The sequence below is a fragment of the Mauremys reevesii genome, linkage group 20 (genome assembly GCF_016161935.1).
Source record: "Mauremys reevesii isolate NIE-2019 linkage group 20, ASM1616193v1, whole genome shotgun sequence".
Classification (NCBI taxonomy): domain Eukaryota; kingdom Metazoa; phylum Chordata; order Testudines; family Geoemydidae; genus Mauremys; species Mauremys reevesii.
The window spans coordinates 11450810-11477767 of record NC_052642.1 but is presented as its reverse complement, the minus strand read 5'-3'; the positions used below and the strand labels follow the sequence as shown (position 1 = coordinate 11477767).

At 43.5% G+C, this 26958-nt stretch overlaps 1 long non-coding RNA gene across 2 annotated transcripts in view; it reads right to left on the bottom strand.

The window, feature by feature from the left end:
• Nucleotides 1-2744: 2744 nt before the first annotated feature.
• LOC120387565 overlaps nt 2745-26958 on the bottom strand; it is a 31044-nt gene continuing 6830 nt past the window's right edge. The window contains exon 3 of one of the 2 annotated variants that reach the window (XR_005590225.1): nt 2745-2836. This is a non-coding gene — a long non-coding RNA (uncharacterized LOC120387565). Of the gene's footprint in view, nt 2837-18811; nt 19099-26958 lie in introns of those variants that run through there. The other variant, XR_005590224.1, reaches the window with a different exon arrangement.

Genomic DNA, 26958 nt, shown 5'->3' with positions numbered 1-26958 from the left:
AGCAAACATTAAAAAAATGATTCAATTGAACAATGTTATAACCAAGAGACTTGCATGAGTAAAAGGCGAGTTTGAAGACCTCTTGTATAAGGAAATATCACTGGGTGTGCTATGGGACATTGCTATGCACATCTTGTTCCACCATCAACAATACAGTTTTATTAGCAGACAGCCTAGTCAACATTTGGTTCTTTAAAATCATATTTGTCAAGATGCACTGTCAGTGCCACCAGGGCAACTGGGTGAATAATGGCAAATGTTCATTCAGTGATTTATTCAATACAGATCACAAAATTCATCGAATTATTTAACATATATTATCTGACCAGCATTAGTTGTTAGCATGGCAAAGAGGAACTGGAGTTACCAGGAATTAAGACAGTTTTACAAAAAAGGTTGATGACGGCAAAACAGCGTTGCCAAATATTTTAAGCAGACCATTACTTCACAACTCCCAGCCCCATATATATTCTCCACTGCCCAGTGACCCACTAGTACAAGACTGAAATAGTAGAGTTATGCTTTACTGCATCAAAGGAAAAATAAATATATTTATCTTAAGTCAGTTCAGTCAATGAACAGTTGCCTAGCAACATTTCCTAGCAACACCACTGCAGAGAACCACACAGAAAGAGCATTTCGCTACAAGTCAATTAAATATGGTAATCTGTATCGGAAGACACCAATGTCCGTTCCAGTTAAAAAAAATTCCTCTCATTTCTATATTTGATTAAGAGCTTTGTAAATTTATCCCTGACCCCATTTTGGTTTTCCCTTTGTTCGTCTCCTCCTCCTAAAGTTACAAAACTTTACATCATCAGCAAGTCAAAGTTGACAGTATTAAAAGCAACAGCTTAAAACACAATACAATCCATTCATTTTAATTTCCAGCTTAGTGACTGGTTTCTTCTCTCTTACAAAAGAAACACAGAGAACCACAACTGGCTCATCAGCACACTCATGATTTGGGAACATTTTCAAAGGAAGACCCTTGGTGCAATTTCAAATCCTAGTATGAGTAGGTGCATTCTGTTTACCTAACTTCCCCATGTGTAGTTTCAGCTAGACACAATTTTCTTCACTTCATGTTCTGACCTGTAATATAGTTGGAGAGAGTGCCTCTGCTCTGCACTCCAAAGCTATAGCAGTGCTATACTCCATAGGTGCTGCATTCAGTAGGAATGGGTGAAGTGACTTTGGTGAAAGAGCTGTTAAAGTGCTATGCAAATGTAAGATATCAGACATCATATTCTAAAATGGGACATCAAAACAAAAAGGCAATAATGTGATTATAAACACTCAGGGTTTATTTCTGTGGTTATTTTATTCTTTCAATACTAGAAGCTGGCAGTCTCGGAAAGGACAGCCAATCATCTCAAAATAAAATTAAATGGAAAAAAAGTAAGGATGTAAGAAGAAATTGTGGCTACCTTTATTCCTAATCCGGCAGCTCCCCCACAAAATACTACTTACTGACATTGGCAAAAGAGGAAAAAGAGAATTATATTTTTGATGCCAAAATCAACATAATTTTCAAGTTCTTTACATCTTCCAGTGCCAAGCGTCATCTAATTTTTCATAGTATAAAGTGGCTTTGCAAGCAGCCGCATTAACGTATTCTCTACCCACTCACTCTTTTACATATTACTACTGGTAATTTAAACGAAACCTGTGATAGGCTGCTCTTCTCACTGCTGGATGGTGCCACCACCACGGTTCTGGGGATTAGCTCAGTCCTGCTGACATCCCTTCCAGCCGGTACATCCCGTCCATTTCTCCTCTGCAGCCCCTCTATTTCTCTCAGTAACTACAGTTGTTCCCTGCACCTTGCTGCCTTTTTCCTCTGAGCCATGTCCATACCTCCTGGCCTTCCGCACTCTTCTGGGTTGGTCAGTCACTTCACTCCTTCCTCCCAAGGAGTATCTTTAGGCAACTCATCTCTGCAATCCCTCAGACATCCCTCCCTTCTCCCAGGGAGGGGCTGCAAACACCTTCCCTGCAGCCCCCTCTGCTTCCCACCTCCTGTCTTATATAGGCCAGTGGTTCTGAATCTGGGGTACACATACCCCTGGGGGTACACAGAGGTCTTCTGGGGGTACGTCAACTCATCTAGATATTTGCCTCGTTTTACAACAGGCTACATAAAAAGCACAAGCGAAGTAAGTACAAACTAAAATTTCATACAGACAATGACTATATACTAATTGTTTATATTCCAGTTGATTTATTTTATAATTATATGGTAAAAACGAGAAAGTAAGCAAGTTTTCAGTAATACTGTGCTGTGACGCTGTTGTATTTTTATGTCTGATTTTGAAAGGAGGTAGTTTTTAAGAGAGGTGAAACTTGGGGGTACACAAGACAAATCAGAATCCTGAAGGGGTATAGTAGTCTGGAAAGGTTGAGAACCACTGATACAGGCTCTCTAATCAGCTGCCTCCATGTGGCAAACAGGAGAGATTTAGGGCAGGCTAATTAGCTGATTGGGCCCACTTGGCCTAATTCAGCTCTCAGGTGCAGTGCGGGAAGCAGAGCCCATCACAGAACCCTCTCTGCAAACTGAAGATGTGGGGAGGGATTGAGACCTAATGCTTCTTTAAAGAGTCGATTTGTAACCCTGTCGTATTTAGAACGAGCCAGACATAAAAAAACCTGGGTTTGTTAGAGATACACCATCAGAACTTTAGATTTTCAAGCATCTCTTTTCAGCATCAAACATGAAGAATACCACCTACCTAGCTTGCCCAGGCTCTAACGCATTCTTTATTGGCAGAGGTTGTGTTTCAATAACATGCATCATGCTGCCAACATTTCAAATGGCCGTGGCTTCAGGAGACTGGAAAAATATAATAAAAGTAAATTTCAAATCAGTATGTGCTTTTACTATTAAGGGGACTCAGCATGTCATCCTACAATATTTTTCGTAGTTGCAGATCATCTCAGCTAGAAAGCCAAAGATGATTAATGGACTTCTTATATGAGTAAGGAAAGTAAAGTGCGGTCCTTATTGTCTGTTACCATCACACTCGAAAGAGTCATCTCAAGAATCGTTATCAAAGTTACTAGGCCACACTTTTTTTTTTATGGCTATTGAGTTAATCCTGCAAGCTTTTAAAAACAACAGAGAACCCATTTCAGGTTAAGATTCTAATTCCACAGCCCGTACTCAAATTAGTCCCTCAGAGTTTACACCATGGTATCTGTTCTAAGTCACATCATTTTTCAAATGAAGGTTGTACCATATAAGTTATTTACATTAAACAGTACAATGTCAATCAATTAACATGATAACATCATGTTTCTCAAATATTTTCTCAAAGCATAGAAAAATGAGGCAGAGTTAAGCTTGTATGCGCAACCTGAACTCTTGCATTTCCTCTTTTGAGTACTTATCCATGCAACCACAACCTTAATCCTTATCTCAAGCAATACATAATCAGTTGCTGAGGGGGTTTGGTTAATACACCCATATAAGAGGCTTAGTTGGTTAAAAAAAGATACTGAGTGGGTATGGCTGGAATATGTTTGACAGGTAGTGTTTGTTATTGACAGATGCTTCCCCCCATTGTAACAGAAGCAGCTCTGTAGACCACATTAACAGAGGATTTCATCAGTCTTTAGAGCACAATTTTCTAGCAAGATAATTACCAGGAAAAGATTTTCCACAGAATTCACGTTTTGACACTCCCTGGTTTACAAAGCTTGCTGGACATTGATGCAATTAATAGAGGTTAAGAGTTCATAAAATGATTCGTGATTTTTTGTTGTTGTTTTCAAGTTATTATTTGAGCTCATATAACTTCTCCATTCAGAGCACAGGAAGCCATTTTTATAAGCAAGAGCCTTTTACATCAACTGCGAGGTTGAAAATGAATATTTTCATTCTGCAGAAGGACAGAGATGACGGCTTCAAAAGAAATAGAAAAGGTAAGACTTGAAAGGTAATAATTACTTTTGAATTAATAATTATTTTTTAAAGTAAGTCTTCAGGTGGGCTAGACAGAGGGCTTAAATTGTTTTGTTACAACCAGCCTTATTCAGCTGTCACAAAAATGGAAGGAAGGGAGAGTAAACAAGATAAATACAACTTTTCTGTACATGCTGCAGAGAGATCAGGGATCTAGAAAGTCTTGCCCACAGGAACACCAAGCAGTTAGGGAAACTTTGAAGGTGATCAAATCAATCATCGAAGAGGGACATTTAATACCTGACTAGAGACAGCACTAGAAATATATCCCCTAAGGAAGCGCATTGGCAAGGTGCAATAGATTACTGTCAATGCATCCCAGGCCTTTTAGGTTCTCCAACTATGCCCATTATCGTGACAAATGGCAGCTAGGCCTCTTTCCAAGCTTCAGCTGAACTAATCAGTACTTGATGACTCTGATTAAGTCACATGGGCTGTAATATGTAATTGATCTTGGAGGACACCTGGGTTAGGATACAGCCAAGATCCACTGTGACTGAGAACTGGCACAGATGAGACAGGGAACAAGTAACACTGGGATGCGTCACTGTGGTCGATCAAGGCAAAAGAAAGAAAGCCAACCATCATCTGAAGAGAGTACGGTTACTTGGGAACCACAGGAGAAGACACAGACCTAAAATACAATAGGTTTGTCCTCATACTTTGCCATCTGCACCCTCCTCTTGCCATTCCACAATGAAGGCACTTTATACATACTAGCAAACTGAATAAAGGAGGGGATTCTTCATTAAAGCAGTAAATTGATCCCATATGGTTTATTGGTAGACAGACATTGGAAAGATTCAATTGCGCTGACAATAAGGAAAATAGATAATGGAGATCAGGACAATAAAAAAAATAATCACTCCTGAATAGTATTGGTAGACAGATATAACATAAGCTCGTGTATTTTCAAGAAATCTAGGAGCTATTCCTGAAGGCAGAGGACATCAGATTTTCCAAAACAGATGGAAGATGTCTGTTCTATTGCAGCTCTTATGCCACTTCCATCACTGAGGAATATGAGTGCCTTAGTTAGTTGTATTACAGTAGCATCTAGAGCCATCAACCAAGATTAAAACCATTTTGTAGTAGGGACCATGCACAGAAAATTCCTTCCCCAAAGAGCTTACCAATAGAAGAGACAGACCAGATCAGAGGAGAAGCAGGGGCATAGTGAGGTGAAGTGACTTGCCCAAGGTCATACAGCACATCAGGGACAGAGCCCAGATGTCCTGACACCCTTTCTGCTAGACAATGCCACCTCTCATAGTGCCAAGCAAGGCTTGAACTCAGAACCTTCAGCACCAAAACATAGGATTTCCAAAACATGACCTAAAGGGGTAACTCCATTAGCTGGAAGAAGTAGCAGGCAGCTGTCTGCTGTCTGCGTGTGTGAGAGAGAGTGAGAGTGAGAGTGTGTGTGTGTGAGAAAGAAATACAACACACTTGATTAACTATTACATAAAGCACGTGTGACTTAGGAAAAGAAATAACCTGTTCCCATTTGCAGTTCATATTGTTGCCCCAAGCATTTGCTCAAATATGAGCTGGTTACATAACAACTAGAAGTGTAGCTGTATGGATAAAGCTATCACTTTCCCAAAATGGAGAGCTATGAATTCCCACTTGAAGTTCTTAAAGAATTAGGATTCAACACAAAATGCACCATTTAATGAGACAGATACATGCTAAGTTATCAGCCATGCAAGTCTGCCCTTGTATTAGAAATTCAGTATGACGACAGGATCTAGGCAAAGAGAAAAAACACACTTCCCAACTCTATACTGATAAGGGTGTTTAAAAGTCAAGATTATTGATAGTAGAGTTAAGCTTTGCCTTCAGTGGAGTAGAAGACTTGGGTTTCCAATACAGTCCTTTAGCCTTCAAGCTGTGATAATACTTGGCACATTTCTATAGCATTTTCTTTCAGAAGGATTCTAAACAACTCTGCACAAATACGTTATAAAAATCAAACAACTGTTCTGCATGAATAAATTTTAGTTATATATTTTCTGAACAAATGGGGTTTTTTTGCCAGCAGACCAGGCATTTTCAGAACAATATATAATGCCCGGCATTGCTCAGAGATAAAAAAAAAAAAAAAAAAAAAGTTTAATAGCAGAGGGAGAGATCTGAAAAGGGTTTCATACATTTATCCAGTTTCCAGTGGTAGCCATTGAGTTAAGAATAGCAAGTGCAGTTGCAGTAAGTTTGAGTTAGTGAACTGTGTAATGAGGTCATTCATGCCGTTTCCCTCTTAACTCTCCTAACTTTCCCTGTTCACTCTTTACTCAGAGAAAATTAAAGCAGCTAGTAGAGACTCTACCAGTAGGGCAACTAAGATATTGCCCCACTCATGAGAGAAAGAATATCAGGAGTCAGAGCAATGTAAATTTGCCTTCGTTCAAATTCTACACATCATTCACAATCAGTAATTTTTACGAATAGTTCTTTTAGATGAAGGATTTATGTGGATGCCTGTGTCACTGCAGGATGTTACATGAGCTACTTCCAGTAGAGGGCTCCAAAGCCATAGCGGAAGCAGTTTATCATTCCCAACACTGCAGTAATGCGTATTCCCAAAAGTGCCTTAACTAGTAAGCAGATATAGGACTAAGGCCACTTAAAACCCCACGTTACAACTGCCGGGTTGCATGTCCCAAAAAAGTTTAATTAAATTTAAAGGCAAAACAGTCTACAGGAATCTGCAACAGTTGAGATGGTGCTAGGAGACCGGCAATGATGTAACAGCTGGATATCTGCAATGGCGACCTGCAGATGAAAGTGTATGAATGTACTAGCTATTCCTCTGAAAGGACATAACCTCTGTGGTCTTCAGAGCAACTGGGTTTCCAGATCAATAACATACCAAAGGGATGCCCCAAGGGATTTTGCAGAAGCCTGGCAAACTGGCATCCATAAATAAAGCCCTGCGCAGATACAAAATTTGTATCCGCATCCGATCTGCAAACATGGCCCGCATCTACATCTGTAGATATAAAGCAGATATCCGCAGATTTTCAGAGCTCTGTCCATAAAGAGTAAAGGAAATGCTTTGCCCCATGGAGAACAGAGTGAGCTGCCCTCTTTATCTTCCCATAGCGATTTTTCTGGGGATGCTAATGCGGGATGTTTAGAACCAGCTATCCCTTTCCTCCACATTCCTGTTGTTGGAAGCAGCTTCTAGGGACGGTCCTTGGATCATTTTCTTCATCACAGCCCTCCTGACAGCAGCCTTGTTAGGACACTCAGGGTTCAGGACAGCTGCCTGTCTCAGTACCACCCTCCCCTAGCGATCAGGAAATGTGACAGCCTGAAGCTCCGGCAAGAGTGTGGGAGGCTATGGGTAGATTTTTGCTAAAAGGCTTTTACAAAACCTACCATGGTGTGCTGCTCAAGCACATCGGCTCAATCAGATAGCTGCCTAGAAGGCAAAGGAAATGTTATGGCAAACTGTGACAGGACTGCAAATGGTTTATGAGCAGAAAAAAGGCGGGGGAAGAGGCTAAATGCCCCATGAATATTCATCAGAAGTAGTAATTTTGACTTGCTCTGCTTTGAATGTGGCATATGCTGAAGTTATTTAACTGCAGATCCTTAGTCACCCTTGTAACTACATTGACTTTAACAGGGCCCCTTGTCGGTCGCTCTTATTACCATGGAGCGGCAGTGCTGGGGAGTGGCAGGGACAATGAACGTCTTCCATGGTCCTAGGCCATGCCCTGGGGTCAGCAGAAGAGTGGCTTTAGAGATAGAAGAAAAGACAGCCCACTGCACTTATTGTCTGGAAGGAGGTTGTGCAGATGGCCTCCAAGTGTGAGAGAATGGAAGGGAGTGGAATAGGAGTCTGAAGGCTGTGAGTGGGAAGACACTTGCCCTGGGAAGACACTGAAGTACATTTGATTTGTGAATAATCATTCCTACGTTCTCTTCTCTTCATCACAAAACTAAAGCTATACATGCCTGCACTCCTCAGCATAAGGGAACCTACAGAAAAGTGAGCTGATTAAAATGATATCACGACAGGTATTTGGAGGGAGAGTTGCGCACACTTCAGAAATACCCATCCTACATTCATCCGTCAGCACTAATTTTAAGCCAAGCTTCCTGACCCATTTTCAGCAATATTTTTAGGCAGAGAACTCCTGCAATAAGCATTGAAACTTACTGTATGACTGCCCCGTGCACAAATGCATGCACATATTTTACTCAAATAGAACATACACATCCAAAAAGGAAGAAAAGAAGAGGAAAATAAAGGTTATAGGAGCTGGCTCCCATTTCTGCTCCTTGCTATGGCCCAGTTTTAAGGTAAAGGTTTTTAGCTGGGAAAAGTATCTTTGTTAGCAGTCTCTGAGTTGCCTTCAACACAATGGCAAGACTTCCAAGGTTTACCTGAGGAAGTGAGAAAGAAATGTATTTCAGAGCAGATGTAAATATCATGACGTGTGGCAGAGTCATTAATCACTTCTACTGAAACAGACTGGAATCCTTGAGTAAGTGGCCAGAAATGAACATTTTTCTCATTTCAGAAGCTGCAGGGCATCAATTTTAAGACATACATTTGTAATATAATTAACACAGAAAGACACTGTTCTTAAAAAAAGAATCTGTTACTAGAGATGTACATAGACTGATGCAGCTGCATCAGACTGATTTCTAGAGGTGAACTAGCGAGTTCTGCTCCTGACAGTTCTAGTGCCCTCTAGAACCTGGGGAGAGAACTTTCAGATATTTTGCATATTTCATGAGTTGATACATCTTGGGTCTATTAACTCAAGAGGCTTGGTGCAAGCAGTTGTGCAAGTTTTTCTCTTTTCTGCCATAAGATAACTTTAACTTCCAACACAAACTATGAAGTGAGTTTTAGGTGTGCAAGTAGCTTAATATCTCTTTAGCCAGAAGTGTTGCATGGAGGCTGGATGTAACACCCTGTATACCGATCAGAAAGGCCCAAGAACAGAAAGGAAACACTCCTTACTCTAAAGAAACATCCATATTGGGAAAAATAAAAATTCAAAAATACCAAAGTAGTCTGAAAAATCTGATAGGGTGCATCTCAAAGCAATATTGCTGCATGGTAGAAGCCTGTGCATGATTTCTTTTAACAGAGGGAAGCTGGCGCACCTACAGCAACCACACAATCATGACAAGTTGGAGGTCTTGGGCCCAGTGGCAGGGAAAGTCTGAGACGACTGGAGATCTCCACTTGCTGCAGCTTTCATCCACTTTCACAGCCATTGAGGTCCAAGGATCCTCTTCCACCTTATCCGCTGTTGAGGACTTGGGGGATTGGACCGTGCTCTGTCTAGGACCTCCTCTCAGACCTGTTTGCCTTGGGAGACCCTATCAGGAACATGAAGCTCCCGAAAACTTAGCACTGAGGATCATTGGAATATGCAAGCCCCTTCACCATAAGAAGGTGACGGTTCCCAAAGAGGAATATTGGTGCAAGATAACAGCAAAAACCCTTGTAGGCATTAACCTTTTAACAATAGCACAATGCCTATAATATATTATATATCTGGGCTTTGGTCCCTTGTGGAGGTTCATCAGTAAACTGTTTGTTCAGAATCTAATCACCACCCTAGGGAGGGAAATGCAAGGAATAGAGGCGAAGGATTTTATAGTCAGACTTAACTGGAGAAAGAGGCTCAGTAGTGAAGAAAAACCAACTTTATTTTAAGTGAGAAGTGGGCATATTAGGAACCATAATCCCTAAAGAAAAGACTCTATGTGTGGGACCAATAGGAATGTCCCACTTCGTCTGAGGGAAAAACTGAGGATGAGGTGTTCAAACTAGTGGTTTTGAGTTTCTGTAACAGACAAATCATCTGTGGGCGCTTAGGTCTCCCAAAGCAAAGAGTCTTTAAGACTTAACCGCCATCACATCAGACAGCATCTGTGTAGTGACTTGGATCATTACCGTACAATACTGCATTTTTTAAAAGAAGAGATCCATGTAAAAGGGACCATACTGGGCTCTTATCCCCATTAGGTTGACTTCCAAGATCAAGGAGTTCGTGAATGAGCTACAGGGGAGAATGCAGTTAAGTAGTTTTAATCACTAAGTCACATAATACCATAGAGCTGGGGTAGGCAACCTATGGCACGAGTGCCAAAGGCAGCACACGAGTTGATTTTCAGTGGCACTCACACTGCCCAGATCCTGACCACCGGTCTGGGGGGCTCTGCATTTTAATTTAATTTTAAATGAAGCTTCTTAAACATTTTAAAAACCTTATTTACTTTACATACAACAACACTTTAGTTATATATTATAGACTTATAGAAAGAGACCTTCTAAAAACGTTAAAATGTATTACTGGCACGCAAAACCTTAAATTACAGTGAATAAATGAAGACTCGGCAGACCACTTCGGAACGGTTGCCGACCCCTGGCATAGAGGCATCTATGTAGTCCAGGCATGCTGTGAGCAACAGGGAGCTAATAGCCTCAGCTAAATTAAATGAATTAAAGCATAAAATTACACAACCGCACCTACACCTCTTAGGACAAACTAGGAAAGGGTGAAACCTGAATTCAGTGGAAACTGCTTTACAAATTAGAGTGCTCAAGTAACCTAGATACAAAACAATCCCTCGTGTTGGGAGACTAATGATAGGCTGTTGCAAAGCAGCATGGGGAGGCAAACACACACACGCAGGTGGTGGGTTAGTCTATTAAACAACGCTCCATGGAACAGCCAGGGAGAGCGGATGAATCAACAAAATACACAGCCCAGTACATTTCAATCTGTGGAGGGGGAGTAACCACGAACAGGTGAAATTTGTTACCAAGCCTGGATGTGGATACACAAAACTTTCTTAACACACTCTATACCATTGTATTTTCCTCCCCCACCTCTACTCCCTGCTACTTCTGTGGTACAATCATTCCATAATTACCACCTATTTGCTCAGTAACCCAATCGCACAAGAAATTGGAATGGGAAACGGGCCAATTTACACAAGGAAATAGAATGCCCATCAAGTAAAGTACAGCCTCTTTAAATACAAGATGGCCATTGAAAGGCACCTTTAGGGAAAGCAGTTAGTGGAAAGTACAGGTCTTCACTGCAAGGCTATCTAGACAGTGGACAATATTATAAACTGAGGCCCTGTCCATTATCACAATCGGTTTTAATCAACCCTCAGGAGAGGACTCAGTCACTCCAGATGACTACAGGAGTAAGGAATTTATTTACAGGTGTACAATATCTCCTCATGGCTAGTTTAGCCACCAGCTCTTCTTTGCATCCACCTCGGACTTTCACAGCCTCTACTTATTAAACCTGGATTCCAAGACTTACAAAGAACTCCCATTGACTGCAACAGAAGTTTTGCTTAAGCAAGCACTTCAGGACCATAGCAAATACCTACTTTATATTGCATACTTTTGCTCCCCACCCCCAGATCCTCCACTGTGTTTGGCCCTTATTATTTCCCACCCACTCCCTGGCACACATATCTTCCATTCCTTGGCCTTTCATGATCTACGGAAGCCTTTTAAAATCAAGCCTTTTAAACAAATACCACCCACCCAAATGCACAGCCTTGGGAAAGCATTATTATTCTAGGCTGCTGCTACTATAAACAGGAGTCTGGTTGTGGAAAGAGGAGGAGAAAAAATGTATAATGCATGACTTAACTGAGTCAGAGGCCCAAGAGAGACGGGTAACAACATGCAGGCCTACAGGAAGAGAAGATGAGGCAATGTTTCCATTCAGACAAGTGACAATGTAATTCGCCACCCCTGTGCTTCAGGGTATGTCTACACCCCACACTAAGCCTGGGTCTCTGTGACCCATACCTGCAGACTTGGTATTTCCAAGCCCGCATTTGAGCATCCACACTGTAGTGGAAACACAGGGTTCACAACTGTGCGGGCACATCCATACTGCTCTACGTAGACCCGAGTTGGAACCTCAGCTTCAGATGCCATCCCAACAAACCCCTTCTGCCATCCCCGTATGATTAGAAACCTTGGTTAAGCGGCATGCCAACAAATCCTCCATTGGGCTCTTCGTAGAGTAGAAGGGTTGAGGGCTCTGTTGGTTGTAATCAAGAGACAGTACCCTACTCAGGCTGGTTGCCACTGTGGTAAGTTGCTAATTCCTATCTGTTCTATTATATTTTAGCGGCTCACCCACAGCCTATCCAACCATTTCATTTGTATGTTGTATTTGAGCAACAAATACTATGTTAGGTTTCCCCACGAATGGACACTTTTTGCCCATGCTGTCGGACTAAGTGTCATTATCCTTCATAGCTCTCCTCGCCCCATTGCACACAGGACAATGTCCATTTCATTTCACAGGGCAGCAAATGCCAAACATTTTGTGGCAGGGAGAGTTCTCGACAACTTTTAGGAAGCTTGTCTGCTGGCTTGAAATGGTATAAGACAGCAGTTCTCAAATTGTGGGTTGGGACACAAAAGCAGGTTGTGACCCCCCTTTGAATGGGGTCGCCAGGGCTGGCTTAGATTTGCTGGGGCCCATGGCTGAAGCCCGAGCCCCACTGCCCAGTGCTGAAGCCAAAGCCTGAAGGCTTCAGCCCTGGGGCTCCGGTTGCAGGCCCCCTGCCTGGGATTGAAGGCCTGGAGCTTCAATTTTAGCCCCACTGCCGAGAGCAGTGAGGCTCAGACATTCCCCTCCTACCCCAACCCGGGGCAGTGGGGCTCGGGCAGGCTCAGGCTTCGGTCCCCACTCCTGGCGTTGTGAAGTAATTTTTGTTGTCAGCAGGGAGTCGCGGTGCAATGAAGTTTGAATACCTCTGATATAAGCTAAGTTTCACAGTGGGACAGACTTTTATAGCCGGCCTATGAATCCCTGAAAGGTTCATAATGGAAATACCAATACAACCTTAAATCAATACAGCACTCTGGGAGTACTTTTGTTACTTGATGTTCTGTAATATCAGTGCTGCTGCTGAACTTATGGGATGACCTTGGGTACAAGTGGCTTCAACTCTGACTCAATTTATTCAGCTGTAACATGACGATAATTTTCTGTACCTATCTTGCACACCTTTTCAGTTTCCAAGCCTTGGATTAAAGGTGGTATATACTGTATGGGCCAGGGTCTGATTATCTATAACAGGGAATCAGAATGGGAATGTGGTCTACAAGAGCCTCTCAAAAGGAGTATTCTATTAATTTGCATTTGAGGCCAACTGAGTTAAATTCATTTGTATGTGTTTGCCTTGTATAGAGATTTTTTTTTAAAATGTTGATTGCTAAAACTGTGCTCATCCAATGCTCTTATAAGAATTTATGGAAGCCTACCACAAGAAATTATGCCTTCTGGACTAAACAGGGATTTTATTACTTTTAGGCTACAGCATGAGGTAAAAATCCATCTCAAACTTATTGATTTCAACTAACTGTAAGTAGTCACAAGCAATTGATATCAAGTGACACACACTAACTGAGAATAAGTGGATGGAATGACAGTTCTTTGAATCCTGTTTAAAAACAAAATCCAACTGATTCCCAAACAGAAATAGTTGATAGCATAAATAAAATATTACATGGTATCTCTGTTTATTATGTATCAATAGGTCATTTTTATATATTTAAAACATAGTTAAACAGCAAGGTAATTATAACATTACATTTCAGCAGAAATTTACACCCAAGTCTGAGGGTAAGTTAAATAGAATTGGACAAGTACTGAGCTAACACTGAGAAAAGGAGAACAATTTGATATGCAAGATGCAGTTTAAGTGATTTCAGCTTGTGCTTAATATAGAAGCTTAAAGCTTTGCTTACTTTCCTCCCCAAAAGATGGTAAATTAAAGGCCTTCATTTTATTAAAACATGCCCCTCTAACCTCCAGGTGAAGCATCTGAGGGAGAAAAATGCAATTGTGAGGTGGAAGTCATCTTCACTGCATGAGATCTACCTCACACGTTCAGGTTCAGGGAATTCTACTTGTCAATCTTCCTTGATATTTCATATAACTGGATACCAATTACCCTTAGCAATATTATTCAGCCCCATATTCAACTTCATTCCTAAACAACTATTTGAAGTTATTTGCTGCCCTTTTATTCTCCCAAGGTGTAAATACTGCAAAGAATAAAATTCTTATTCCAAATGATCTCTCTCTCACACACACACACACACACACACACTTACTTTGCCATTAATATTTAAGGTTGCAGGAATAATTTTACTTGGGCTGCTTACTAATAACATGATGTTACCCACATACAGAAGTAAGTTATGCAGCTGGGTACCCACTCCAATACCTGTTTAGCTTCTCTCTGCTTCGGAAAAAGACCTAAACACTCATACCTCATCTAGAATTTATTTAGAACTGGTGTGTTCTTTGAAACAGGCGTGCTAGTTGGTAGGACAGTAACCTTGAATCACAAGTAAATTCACCAGAATTGAATTAGAAACAAACTTGACATCTCTATACACAGTGTCAAAAACATTTCAGTAGCACTTCCCACTGCTGGATGTGTTCAGACAGTTCCTCATCAGCTGCCATTTGGTGCAACCATTTCAGATCTCAGGTGAAGTTAGATGTGAAGATGTAAACTTAGGACAGTTTTAAAAGAGAGTTCAATTTGTCATTTAAAGTCATTTTTTATTGCCACGTATAGTAGGTTACATTCGTGATTTTGGCCCTGCGCCTGCAATGAGCTCCATACAAGTGGAATCCTGTATCCATACCTGGCCCCATTTAATTAAATTTAGTTCTACCTGTACAAAGCACAATCCTGCACTGAGACCTTGGCTTACAGGGTATATCTACACAGCAAAGCTAAACCCATGAAAGCCAACTCTGGCTGCAGGGCTGTTTCATTGCTGTGTAGACTTCCAAGTGTGGGCTGGAGCCTGGGCCTCAATTACATGTGTGGTGCCTCCATTTTTTTAATAGCCTAGTTTAAAAATTGCATTTTGCAGATAAGGGCAACATTTATTTTTAACTTGAGCACATAAATTTTGGCACTAAATCAATAGTTATGTCCTTAAATAGGTGGCCAGCTTTTCAGAGGTGCAGCTCAAAGAGCTGCAAAAGTCACTCATCTGTAGCTGTAACTTACAGCCCTCCAGAAGCTGGAGAACTCAGCTGACTAGGTTTGAATGTCTGAGACAGCTATGCTATGCCATCAAGAGGGAACACAGAACATTCGGAGTTCTGAATGTAGTTTGCACAGTAAGTTCCAAGCAATGAAATTCCAAACTTGCCACATGAACACGGAAATCCTTAATAAAGACATAACAGGAGCTTAAGAAGCACATTTGGCCCTCCGCAGAAATGAATTTAACCCACTGTGAATACCTATAATAGCTAATAAACCCTTAATAAGTGTAGGCCCTTTAGCTATGGATAACAGAGTTATTCTTTCATCTTAAACCACCAGAGCTTTAGCTGGTGTAGCTCCGTTGACTTCATTGCCAATTTATATTAGCTGAGGATCTGATCCACTATTTCCACATCCAAGTTCTTGCTAAGCACGACTTTAAAATTCTAGGGACGATATTGCCAGAGATAAACCCAGTTTGTGAATTTGGGTTTTTGAACAAGCCTTTTTTGTTTTAAAGCAATGCCATTTAAAATGAGAAAGCCATACTCATCAGTCTAACAGAGCACGGAGTCAGTGATCTGATTAGGAGATGCTCCGGACAAGTCTTTTGAGATTTGTGTTTGCATACGTTTCAGACACTGCCCACTCTCACAATCAGTCCTCTGACATCTCGAGCCCTCCTCCTGGATCACATGCCCACTTCAAGTCGTAGTTGAGGTGTCTACATGTCTATAAGCCTAATTACCCCAAGGAGTATGTAGTTCTTCTGTGACATCAGAAGTCATGTGTTAAAGACTTGCTCCCTCTACCACTTCCTGCTGCATGACCCTGTTTGAAGGAGGGGCTTTTTCATTTGGAAAGACATATTTGCCTGCAATTCCTGAATTGCCTAAAAACACTGTGACAGATCTTCCAAGGCTTACCTGACACCCTGAGTAAATATACTATTTCATAACAGACCTATCGGGGGGAGGGGAGGCAGGGGGGCGGGGAAGCTAGAGGAGTAATTAATTTTTCACAGGGAGGAAATCAACTCAACAGAACTGTCAAGTAAAATTAAACTGTTGTAAGGGAAGTAATGGGATAGGTTGCGGGCACCAGCGTGGAAGTGTTGAACTGCTCTCCCCGCACACACGCACACCCAACACACAACTTTATCATTGTTGCTCTTTGCACCAGGTCTCAGAAGTGCATACCAGAGAGGTGACTGGCAGTAGGGTAGAGAGAAAGATTTAGCATATCCAATGCAGGAACAGCAATGATCAGAGTGAGAATTCTAGCAGAGTCTTTGGAAAGGAAACATGGAATTAGACAATCTGCGAGCAGCCTGATAGAGTCAAAGCCACCTTAAAGTCCAACTTGTTTCCAAGCACTGCGCTCTGCAGATTACAATACCAACGAGGGAGTAACGTGGCCCACAGATGCTGTTCTTATAGTGAAGTCTCCTCATGTTACTCTAAGCTAACTTTGATATAAAAGTTATATATTCATCATTGCCCTGCATTGTGCAAGCTTATTCATGTTACAGCAAAGTGCAAGTTGGACCTAAAACCACTACCAGGTCAGAATGGTTGCACTGGTGTAAGTGATGACAAGGCACACGGTAAAAGGTGGACCCGACTCACAGCATTGCATACAAAATGAAGCTGCAAATGGTTTAGGGGGAGAACGATTATGAAAGGTATAGGCAGAAAAGATTTGTTTTCTCGGCACAATCTAGACAGAAGTGACAGGCAAGCTGTTCCAGGGGGGAGGAGATAGCGATGAGAAGCCTCTTGTACCAACTGTGGCAAAAGGGGGGAAAAATGTTAGGGGGATGGATGGGAAGGTGGGGTCAAGGCTGCAAACCAGACCAATGAGGGGCTGTCTCACCACAATGCTTTGCTGCTGTCGCTCCCATCCTTGGATGCTCACAGAGAGCCTACAAGCATGCAGATCACAAGTGTGCACGTACCCTGGGCTGTCACTGAGAAGAGGAGAGCCCAGCAGCCCATCCACAGCCCCACCCAGACATCTGGCCTCCAGCTCTATCCATTTCTCTTTTACTAGCAGGCTTTTCCACTCCAACCTCCATAGCTCTTGACCTCTCACCACTGCTGCTGCCCCTTATCCTGTATTAACTTGCTGTACCATTGTGGGTCAGGCAGCGTATGTAATTCCATGGGGGTGGGGGGTAGGCGGTGACCACAGCCAGGAACTAAGAACAGTGCAGGGTGATTAGGCAAATTCACTCCAGTTGTAACAACTCCAGAGAGGTACCATGCCTTGGAAAGGCTCAGACATACTAGGTTAGACGGGATCATTCAGTGACCAGCCGACAAAGAAAGGGATAAATAGCCTGAGTATAAACTGATTCAGGGTCTTCTTTCTGATCCATCAAATGGACAGGACCATCTGTTCAAGGGGAGGGTGGCATTCCTGGCTGGGAGGGGTTGGCAGGACTTTGGCCTTTGGAGACCCCGTAAGACTGTTAGGGTGGCCTCTGGTAAGCTTCTTAGCATGCGTGTAGGTTCTTTGAATTGTTTTTAAATAGGTTTTCGCTGTAATGCTTTCACCTTTAGAATAAAATGTGCTTGCTTAAAAATAGCTGTATGGTACCTTATAACTGAGGGCAATAACACGGTTCATAGCTTCTGAGGAGAAAGCAAAGCATGGATTCTGGCCTGTCTAGGCCGTTCGGCTTGCTGGGAATAATACAGTGTAGGCAGGGAACTGTGCAGCCTGGAAAAGCCCCAGTCAGGAGGGAGGGAGACACATGTCTCTACCCAATAAAGGTGATGACGGCTGAGAAGCTAGGAGGTGGGACGGGGTGTGTGTGTGTGAGAGACAATGGAGGAGAAATACAGTGCAGTTATGACAAGAGTGTCCTTGCTCAACGAGCCACGGCTCTTTCAGCCAGTACCACCAACCCAAAACCTCTCTCTCCAAGCCTCTCCCAGGGCCACACACTGTGCTCCCACACTGGGACTTCTTGGCTGGCTTTCTGCTTCTGTCTCTCCAGTCCTGCTGTGTGTGCTCTCTCCCCCCTCACCTTCCCCACTTATCCAAATACCAGCCACCAAAAAGCCTTTGTTTTAAGGGGCACTTAACTCCTATGCTTAACCCATAACAACAACGTTTAACCCAACTCCCATCACCATGCGTTGCATGGGCACCTTACTCTGGGCTAAGGATTCCACTAGCTGGCCCGGCACCCAAACGCTAGACGTTGCAACACCATCAAATTAGGCCTGAATGAAGACTGGGAGTGGCTGGGTCACTACAAAAAATAATTTTCCCTCTGTTGATACTCACCCCTTCCTGTCAACTGTTGAGAATGAGACATATCCATCCTAATTGAATTGGCCTCGTTAGCACTGACCCCCCCCCTTGTAAAGCATCTTCCATGTTTTCATGTGCTGTATATTTATTCCTGCTTATTGTATTTTCCACTCCATGCATCTGATGAAGTGGGTTATATCCCACAAAAGCTTATGCCTAAATAAATTTGTTAGTCTCTAAGGTGCCACAAGGACTCCTCGTTGTTAAGACCTCTTTGTGGATCTAGCTCCTAGGCACTCTGTGTCTCAGTTCCCCATCTGTAAAATGGGCATAATAGCACTGTTCTACCTCATAGGTGTGTTGTGGGGATAACACATTAAAAAGATTGCAAAGAGCTCAGATACTACTGAAATGAGGGCCATATAAGCACCTTAAATTTCAGAACACATGGCTTCTATTTACCCCTAATCCAGGAGAGGGATGGCTGAGACATGAAGTGATATCTGTACATTCATATTGTAAGTGATTCCAGGGAGTTTCAAGGGAGATTTGAGGTTCTGACACAATTCTAGTGCAAATAAAGTGAAAAATAAAAAAAAACCTACAACAACATTGCAGTCCTCAGTTAGCTTGAAAATATTTTTTTCCTTAAAGTTATGAGCTAAAAGTGAAACTGATGAATCCTCAAACACAATATACAGTCTCTTCTCTCCTCACAATTTCATCTTCCTTTGTTACTTCAGTCTGACAGCTTTCCCAAAAGTCTCTTGTTGGCAGCCTGTTCCTTCTGGTCTGTTCCCCCATCCTCTCCCCTTGCAATACAGCTTTGGATTTTAAAAAAAAAAAAAAGGTGAAAATGTTGATATTAAAAATGAAAAAGAAATGCATGTGTGTGATGAAAATAGTGTGCTTCTGTAGAAACTGTCAAACAGATGAAATGTCTTATATCTGTCACACTATGAGAAAAAATATGCCTGTAAAATTCCAGGACAACTGCAGAATGAGGTAGAACGTGAAATTGCCTATGCTGGTAGAATTGATTATTATTCAGGTGGATTCTGCTTAAGAAATCAGTAACCTCTGCCAGACCATGCAGCTGTGCAGCCACACGCAGTTTGAATGGGGAAACTCTGGACAAACTCTGCTTTCTAAAAGTTTTGGGCCAGCCATTAGCAGACTGCAGAGCAGATAGCAAACATTTTCCCCCTCCTAACAAAATAGTGAGTCAGTGCCACAGAGTGAGGTTTTGGAGGCGCAGGGTGAACTCCCCAGGTGCCACAGGGGGTGTTGTACCTCCTGGAAGATCTAATCATCAACTATTATATAACCTCCCCTCTGCTGGGGTTGGAGAAGTTGGTCCCAGGGCCGGCTCCAGGCACCAGCTTTCCAAGTTGGTGCTTGGGGCAGCAGTCTGCAAGGGGCAGCAGTCCCTGTTGTTTTGCCCCCAAGCAGCGCACCAAATTGCCGCCACAGACAGCGGGCGCAGTCCGTGTGCCCTTAGGGCAGCAGGCGCATTTCCGCGGTGGCGGCAATTCGGCAGCAGCTTCTATGTTTAGCTGTCCGCGGCGGCTTCAGCTAAACATAGAAGCTGCCACCGAATTGCCGCCGCCATGGAAACGCGCCTGCCACCCTAAGGGCACACAGACTGCCCCTGCCCTCCACGGCAGCAATTCGGTGTGCTGCTTGGGGCGGCGAAAACTGTAGAGCCGGCCCTGGTTGGTCCCTCACACAGCTGGGAGCTCAGCTGAGGCCTCCTCTCCTGAGCAGATCAAGCTTATCTGGAGATAAGGAGTTGGGAAGGAGAGAGGCCTCAGCCCAACTGAAGGGCGATGGCAGACCCTCCAACGGGAGACTGGCATGTGGCCCTTTGCCAAGGTGTACAAGGCACGGCAGCTCAATACAGCCCTGTGAGACAGGCATTATTTATGCTTGGTTAAATCAATACTGCAGTGAATAAGGATGGTGGGCTGCAAACTCTACGGAGAACACATATCTGAACCCACTCTTGTTTGGGAATCTGCGAGCTGGCTGTTACCTACCACATACCATCCCTGCACTGCTCGAAATCCCTTCTCAAAGGGGTCTTTCTAGAGAAGAAGCATCAGCTGCAGAAGCATGGATTCTGCTGATGCGATAAACCCTGGAAATGTCATCAATGGCTGGACACAAGCCAAGCTTGTGCTCAGAGGCCAAAGACTTCCCTACTGCAGACAGGCGAAGATTTTCTCAAATCATTTTGCGACTTTGGGTATTTCAAGTTTTGGGTGCCCAATGTTAGATACCATGAAGGATTCCAGGCATTGACCTTTTAAAAAAAAAATCAGGACTCCACTTTGAGCAGGGGGTTGGACTAGATGACCTCTTGAGGTCCCTTCCAACCCTGAGATTCTAAAGCTGAGGCACCCAAAATCACTTGCCACTGGAGATAATCGTGGCTTCAGGACCCGACTCATTTTGCCACACTGTGCCTCAGTTTCCGCCCGAGCAATGCAAGTTTCAGCACCGTAAAGTGGCAATGCAGACAGTGCTACAGTGCTGGAAGCTATGCTCCCAGCACTGGTTGCTATTCCTCTCATGGAGGGGGTTTTATTACAGTGCTGGGAGAGCTCTCTCCCAGCGCTGGAGCCATGACTACACAGCCACGTTAAAGTGCGGCAGCAGACATACCCTTTTGTGGATGACTTTCAGCTTTTTCATTTGTTGCTGTTCTTTTTGACTGACAATCCCATTTCCTCATTTTTACATTTAAACATACCCATTAGTGTGTAAGGCAGGCAGAGGCCTGGGGGGTGTCACAGACCAGCAAACAGCAGCAAGCCCCCCCAGTGGGAAAGAGGCATGAGACAGAGAAGTTTCACCCAGGGCACCAGCTGCTTGGGAACCCAGTTTGCGCGCTTGCCAAGCCCCATGCCTTGCCTCCCCCCGCTGCTGGCTCCTGCCTCTGGGGACTGCTGCAGAGACTCCCCCAAAGAGCCCTGGCACAAGAGAAGGAAGGAGGGTCCCTGGCTCTGGTTCTCTCCGATTGCAGCTAGGTGAGCTCTCCTTCCCACAGCTGGCTGAATAATGAATGAACCCAAGGGCTGGGAGCAGAGCATAGCACCCTGGGAACGGAGCGCAACGCCACCCCTCCATCCTGCAGCATGCACACAACACTCGCTCCCCAAGCTGCCTTGTCCCCAGGAGAACCAGCCCAAGAGTGAACTAAGTGGGGAGCACCAGGTTTCTGCACAATCACACTCCTGGGTCCCACTCGCATTGCGCTCCTTAGACCCCGCTCCCCGCCTGCCACCTTTCAGCTCCCCTATCTCAGAGGTCAACTCTGATTCCCTCTCCAACTACGCTTACGGGTGGTCAGTTTGCTTGCAGAGAGGGATGCTTGCTGCAATCCATTCTGCCTTCATGGATTTCACAACACTGGGCCCCTTCCAGCAACATCTCCCCCATTGTATATAGCTGGGTTTTATTAACCCTGTTAACTTTTTACATTCACTGCTTGTGAAATGGTGGGGGAAGAGTGAGGATTGAAGAATATGAAGCAGAGGCATGCGTGCAGCAAAAGGGGGAAAATAAAATCTAATAGGGCCATCTGGAGCGAATAAAGTCTAATAAAAAAATTTGACAGTAGATTCAAGAACAAAATGTAGGTATCAAATCAGTTGTGAAGGATAAACCTACTGGGTTTGTGAATCCTATTCAATTAGCTGAGTGGATTAAGAGGAGCGTTGGGGATATTAGTAAAGCCAGAAGATTGCAAGGGGATAATTTGCTGACAAAGTGTAAAAATGAAGTGAAAGCAAAGGAGAGAGATTACTAATGTGGGAGGGGGCAGAGCAGAGAGAGGAGATGGCAACAGGGGTGCTTCAACTCAACATGATTTTCAGTAGGACTTGTGCTGCTAAATTCCTTTTATCACATGTTACTAGCCCAACAAGAAGAAAAAAGCAGATGAGAGCAGTTTCAATGGGGTGAAGCTAAAGGCATGTAGCTTTGCATATTGCAAACAGTAATCTTTCAAAAGGTTTTTTTCTCTCTCCTGCTGATGATAGCTCATCTCAATTGATTGGCCTCTTACAGTTGGTATGGGTACTTCCACTTTTTCATGTTTTCTGTATGTATAAATATCTTCTTTCTGTGTGTTCCATTCTATGCATCCGATGAAGTGGGTTTTAGCCCACAAAAGCTTATGCTCAAATAAATTTGTCAGTCTCTAAGGTGCCACAAGTACTCCAGTTCAGTATGCTTTCAGAGTCCTAGATCAGAATCTGGGGAATAGTTTGTCTGTGTGTCTCGTCAAGTAGACAGACACATTGCCAAGTAGATCATTTATACTGCCCTTGTAAGCCGCCTGCATTAAGTCCTGCACATTGACACAGTTAATCTGTTGGTTAATTAGGTTTGCACTGAAATCCATTGAAAAGAAAGCGATCACCACCACCACCAATGTAAGGGCAGGAATTGGTTGCCTGTAGCGAGTTTTATCAAGTTGTGCTACAGCCTCCCAGTCCCTGACAATTACTCACATGTCTACATTCAGATTTAGCATGCAACCGTAAAAATAATGAAGACAATGACGCTGGGCTCAGAGAAGTACTATCAGCTGGACTGGAACCAGACACCTCTAATACAACCAGTCACAAAGTTGCCAATGTTTAGGACAGAAGGCTGGACTAATATTCCATCTCTCACCTATTGGGTCTATTTACATTGGCCCATGCATCAGCAGATGCTTGGTATGCACAGTCATCAGTGTAGCAGCCTGTAACAGTTTTATTACCAATGTTGTGTTCTGCTATTAGGCAAAACTCCCTCTCCCTGTGTGTTGATGCACAAGCAACCAAAAATTAACTGAAACATATATATGATATAGTTCTCCCAGCACTGAGCATTTTTGCTTTTATGTTTCTCCTGTCACTTGAAAGCAAAGCAGAAGCCGAAGGACATTATTAAGACCACAGCATCTCTTTAAAGGATTAGGAATTAAGTTAACTGCACATTTGAGATAACATAGCTCAGCGTTTGCCTTATGGTTTATTAACAACAAACAAGGCAATGGAGCTACACAGTCAGATTAACGTCTTCCAACTTCTGATCATTATTGCTGAAACAGCCAGAGGTTGGTCTTATTAAAAACACAGAGAGATTACATTAAAATTAAATGAATTTAGGGCTGGTGAAAGGTGCCAGCCTGCCGACCTTGGAGACAGGATTCCTTCATTTGACCATAGAGCAGGCAGGGCATATGCAGCATCAGAATGAGTTCACCTACACAGTACCTCAGCCATGATTTGGAGAGACCAGCTCTGGCAATGAAAGCATGATCCATGACCCTGCTCATTGACTTGCATTGCCCCCGTGGCCTTAACACGACTGAACAGTCACGTGTAAATGATTGTAAATGCCAAAATAGGCACATCACAGATATTAGCTCCTGGTCCTGGCTCACCTGTACACCTGAGCTAACTGAGGCCAAGCCCTAGGTGACCCTATATTTACAGCCAATTAGGCAAGAGGGTGATAGGGTTGGGGCACTAGCCTAGGACTTGGGAAACCCAGGTACGATTCCCTGCTCTGCCACACACAGCTCGAGTCTCTGTGTGTCTCAATTCCCCCATCTGTACAGTGAGGATAATACATCACAGAGGATAAATACAATTAAGATTGTGAGGTGCTCAGATATTACAGCAAGCAGGGCCCCATCCGTAGCTAGACAGATCGAATTAACAACTTTTAACTGGTAATTGACGAGTGTGTTACAAGATGTCTGAAAACTTCAGTCTACACAAAATTGCTGATACTAATAATGCATTTGGGGACATGTTTGCCCACTAGGTACTGGACTAAACTGGATTTGAACCAGTGACTTAGGGGCGGGAGGAAAAGCGACTCCAAATTCCCTCATCAATCCCTTACACAATCCAAGTCAACCCAGCCTCCATTGCCCACTTCTTAAATTTTCATACAAGCACCTTTGTGCTTTCTTTCTCCCATGCTACTCCTCACACTTGACAGGAATTCCCTGTACAGCTGCCTCATTATCCTCCCTCAAATCCCTTCTTCAAACACTCCTTGACAAATGGGAAAGCTGAGGCACAGAGGAAGTAAGTGACTTGTCCAGGGTCACACAGAAAGTCAGTGGCAAAGATGGATCTGGAAACCACTCCTAGATGCCAGTCCAATGCCTTAGCCACAAGATTCAAAGAATTCTTTATGGACTTTCTCTCCTACTTCCTTCTCCATTCAGGGTTCTCGAGCTGGGGGTGTGATTTCCAGCTCAAGGAGACATACTTGCACTAGCTCTCATCGAGCTAGCATGCTAAAAATAGTGTGGCCACAGGGGTGCGAGTGGTGGGAGGGGCTAGCTGCCCAGACACACACCTCGTGTCTCTGACGGGCCGGCACTTGGGACAGCTAGCCCCACCCACCACTTGTGCGCCTGCAGCTACGCTCTACTTCTAGAGTGTGTGGTCTCATTGAGCTAGCGTGGGTACATCTCCTCAAGCTGGGGAACCACACCCCGGCTCGAAGTGCAGAAAGCCTCTCTCTCTCCCCTCCTACAATCTCATCACAGTTACCTCACAAACCGTCTCCTTTGCAGCTCCCGCTCAGTAGGACAGGTCACCTATATCTATTTCCAGGTATCTCCAAACACATGGTTCCTCACCTTCTCTCCTCCCCGCCCCCCATTATGATTTTATGACTGAGCATTTTAATTTATTCACCATTCCAGGGATATACACGGCTGCTCTCTAATTTATATTCATCCCACACTGTTATTCAACCGAGGCATAAAGTTTGCACTGAAGTGGCTGTACAGAATAAAGTGGTAGCGTGTTGCATTACTGGATAGACTACTCTGGTCTGAAAGTAGATTTGTCTCCTACGCGGTCGCCCAGAAAAGTCTATTTCCCGCTTCACTTTGTGTATGGACGCAAACTCTCATGGTTGTTCATGGGAGTTACACAGACGTAACCAGGGGAGGCTATACCTAAGGCTTGGTCTACAGTGGGGGGAGGGAGGAGAGAGAATCAATCTAAATTATGCAACTTCAGCTATATGAATAATGTAGCTGAAGTCAACGTACTTAGATCTACTCACCCCAGTGTCGTAACTGTGGTAAGTCGACTGCTGACGCTCCCCCGTCAACTCTGCCTGCGCCTCTCGCTCCGGTGGAGTACCGGAGTCAACGGGAGAGCACTTGGCGGTCAATTTATCGCGTCTTCACTAGACGCGAGAAATCAACGCCTGCTGGATCGATCGCTCCGGAGGGAAGTGTAGACATGCTCTAAGTCTAGGTTCATGCAGTTTTAATTGTAAAACATCTATGCATGTGCTGGCCAATTTCAATGCCTCAAAATGTCAGGGTCATATATTCTTTCAAACTGGACTATAAAAAGCTATGAGATCAGCAATTCCTTAGTTTCCCTGTAGCCTAGCAGGCTCCTTAAATATCCACCAGAGCCTTGTAATTTGTTGATAGTGTTAAAATACATCTGGATGAGGGATGGGATGGGAAATGATTCGTGATCCACCCCCGTGATGCTCTCATCTGTAGCGATGATCACTCTAGCATACCATTAGCACCCATTCCATATATGGCATGTACAAGATTACATGTATTACAACAGTATCAAGAGAACCCAGTGCATTAGGTGCTGCACATGCACATAACAACAGACAGTCTTGCCCTGAAGAGCTAAATAGACCAGACAAACAAAAGGAATCCAATATACAAGCACAAGGCTGCAAATTGAGCCCCAGGGAAATTAAATGACTTGCCCAAGGTGTCACAAATTCTGTGGCCAATCTGGAAAATTAATCCAGCTCTCCTGACTCTCTTTCCAGTGCCTCGGCCATGAGACCATCCGTCTCCCTTTTGTTCCCTGTTTGGAGTCTAAAATAGCAGCTGTGTAGCGTGGTCAGAAAGGGCAGTTTTGCCCTAACTTTTCCAACAACATTTCTAATAAATCTTTTACAGCTTTGGCAGATTCAGAAACTCCAGGGGTTTCTCTGATACTCAATAGCCAAAAGGTATTAATATTGTTTTTGACAGGGCTCTAGCTGCTTACAGGGAAGTTTCTTAGCAAGCTTCAGTGATAACACTTTTGTACTCATGGGCTATATTTTTTTAACCCACCGTTTGCAGGTTTTCATACGGGGCTTCCAGTTCAGAAATTCATGTTGCAAAGGAGACTTATTTTACATGCAGAGGCATCTACCAGAGCCTGACTGGTTCACGTGTACACCTCCACCCCAAATCTGTTGATCCTCGGTGGTATCAGATTCCTTTAAACAAGTGCTAGAGCAACTGGGCATGAAATTAGCAGCCGTGGCTGACCTATGAAATGAAACTTCCTCTAATAATAATGTTATAAAATCCTCTGCTGCTATGGTGACATCTAAGAAATTTCATTTCTTTAGCACTCCGGATAGAGCTGGTTCTTTCATGGTCTTTGCAAACCAGCAAGTGTCCACCATTACCAAAACTTAAGTCACCCACAGAAAGGGTTATTGAATGTTTTGCTGTCCTAGACCAACAGACCTGGATGACTGGAAGAGCCAGCTCAAGTTCTGACAAGCCAATGCCTAAGCAGCTTGGCTAACACCCCTTCCAGTTCCCAGAACAAATGCTAGCAGCCCATGCAACAGAGGCCTCGGAACCTCTTCCTTCTACTACTGTATCGCTC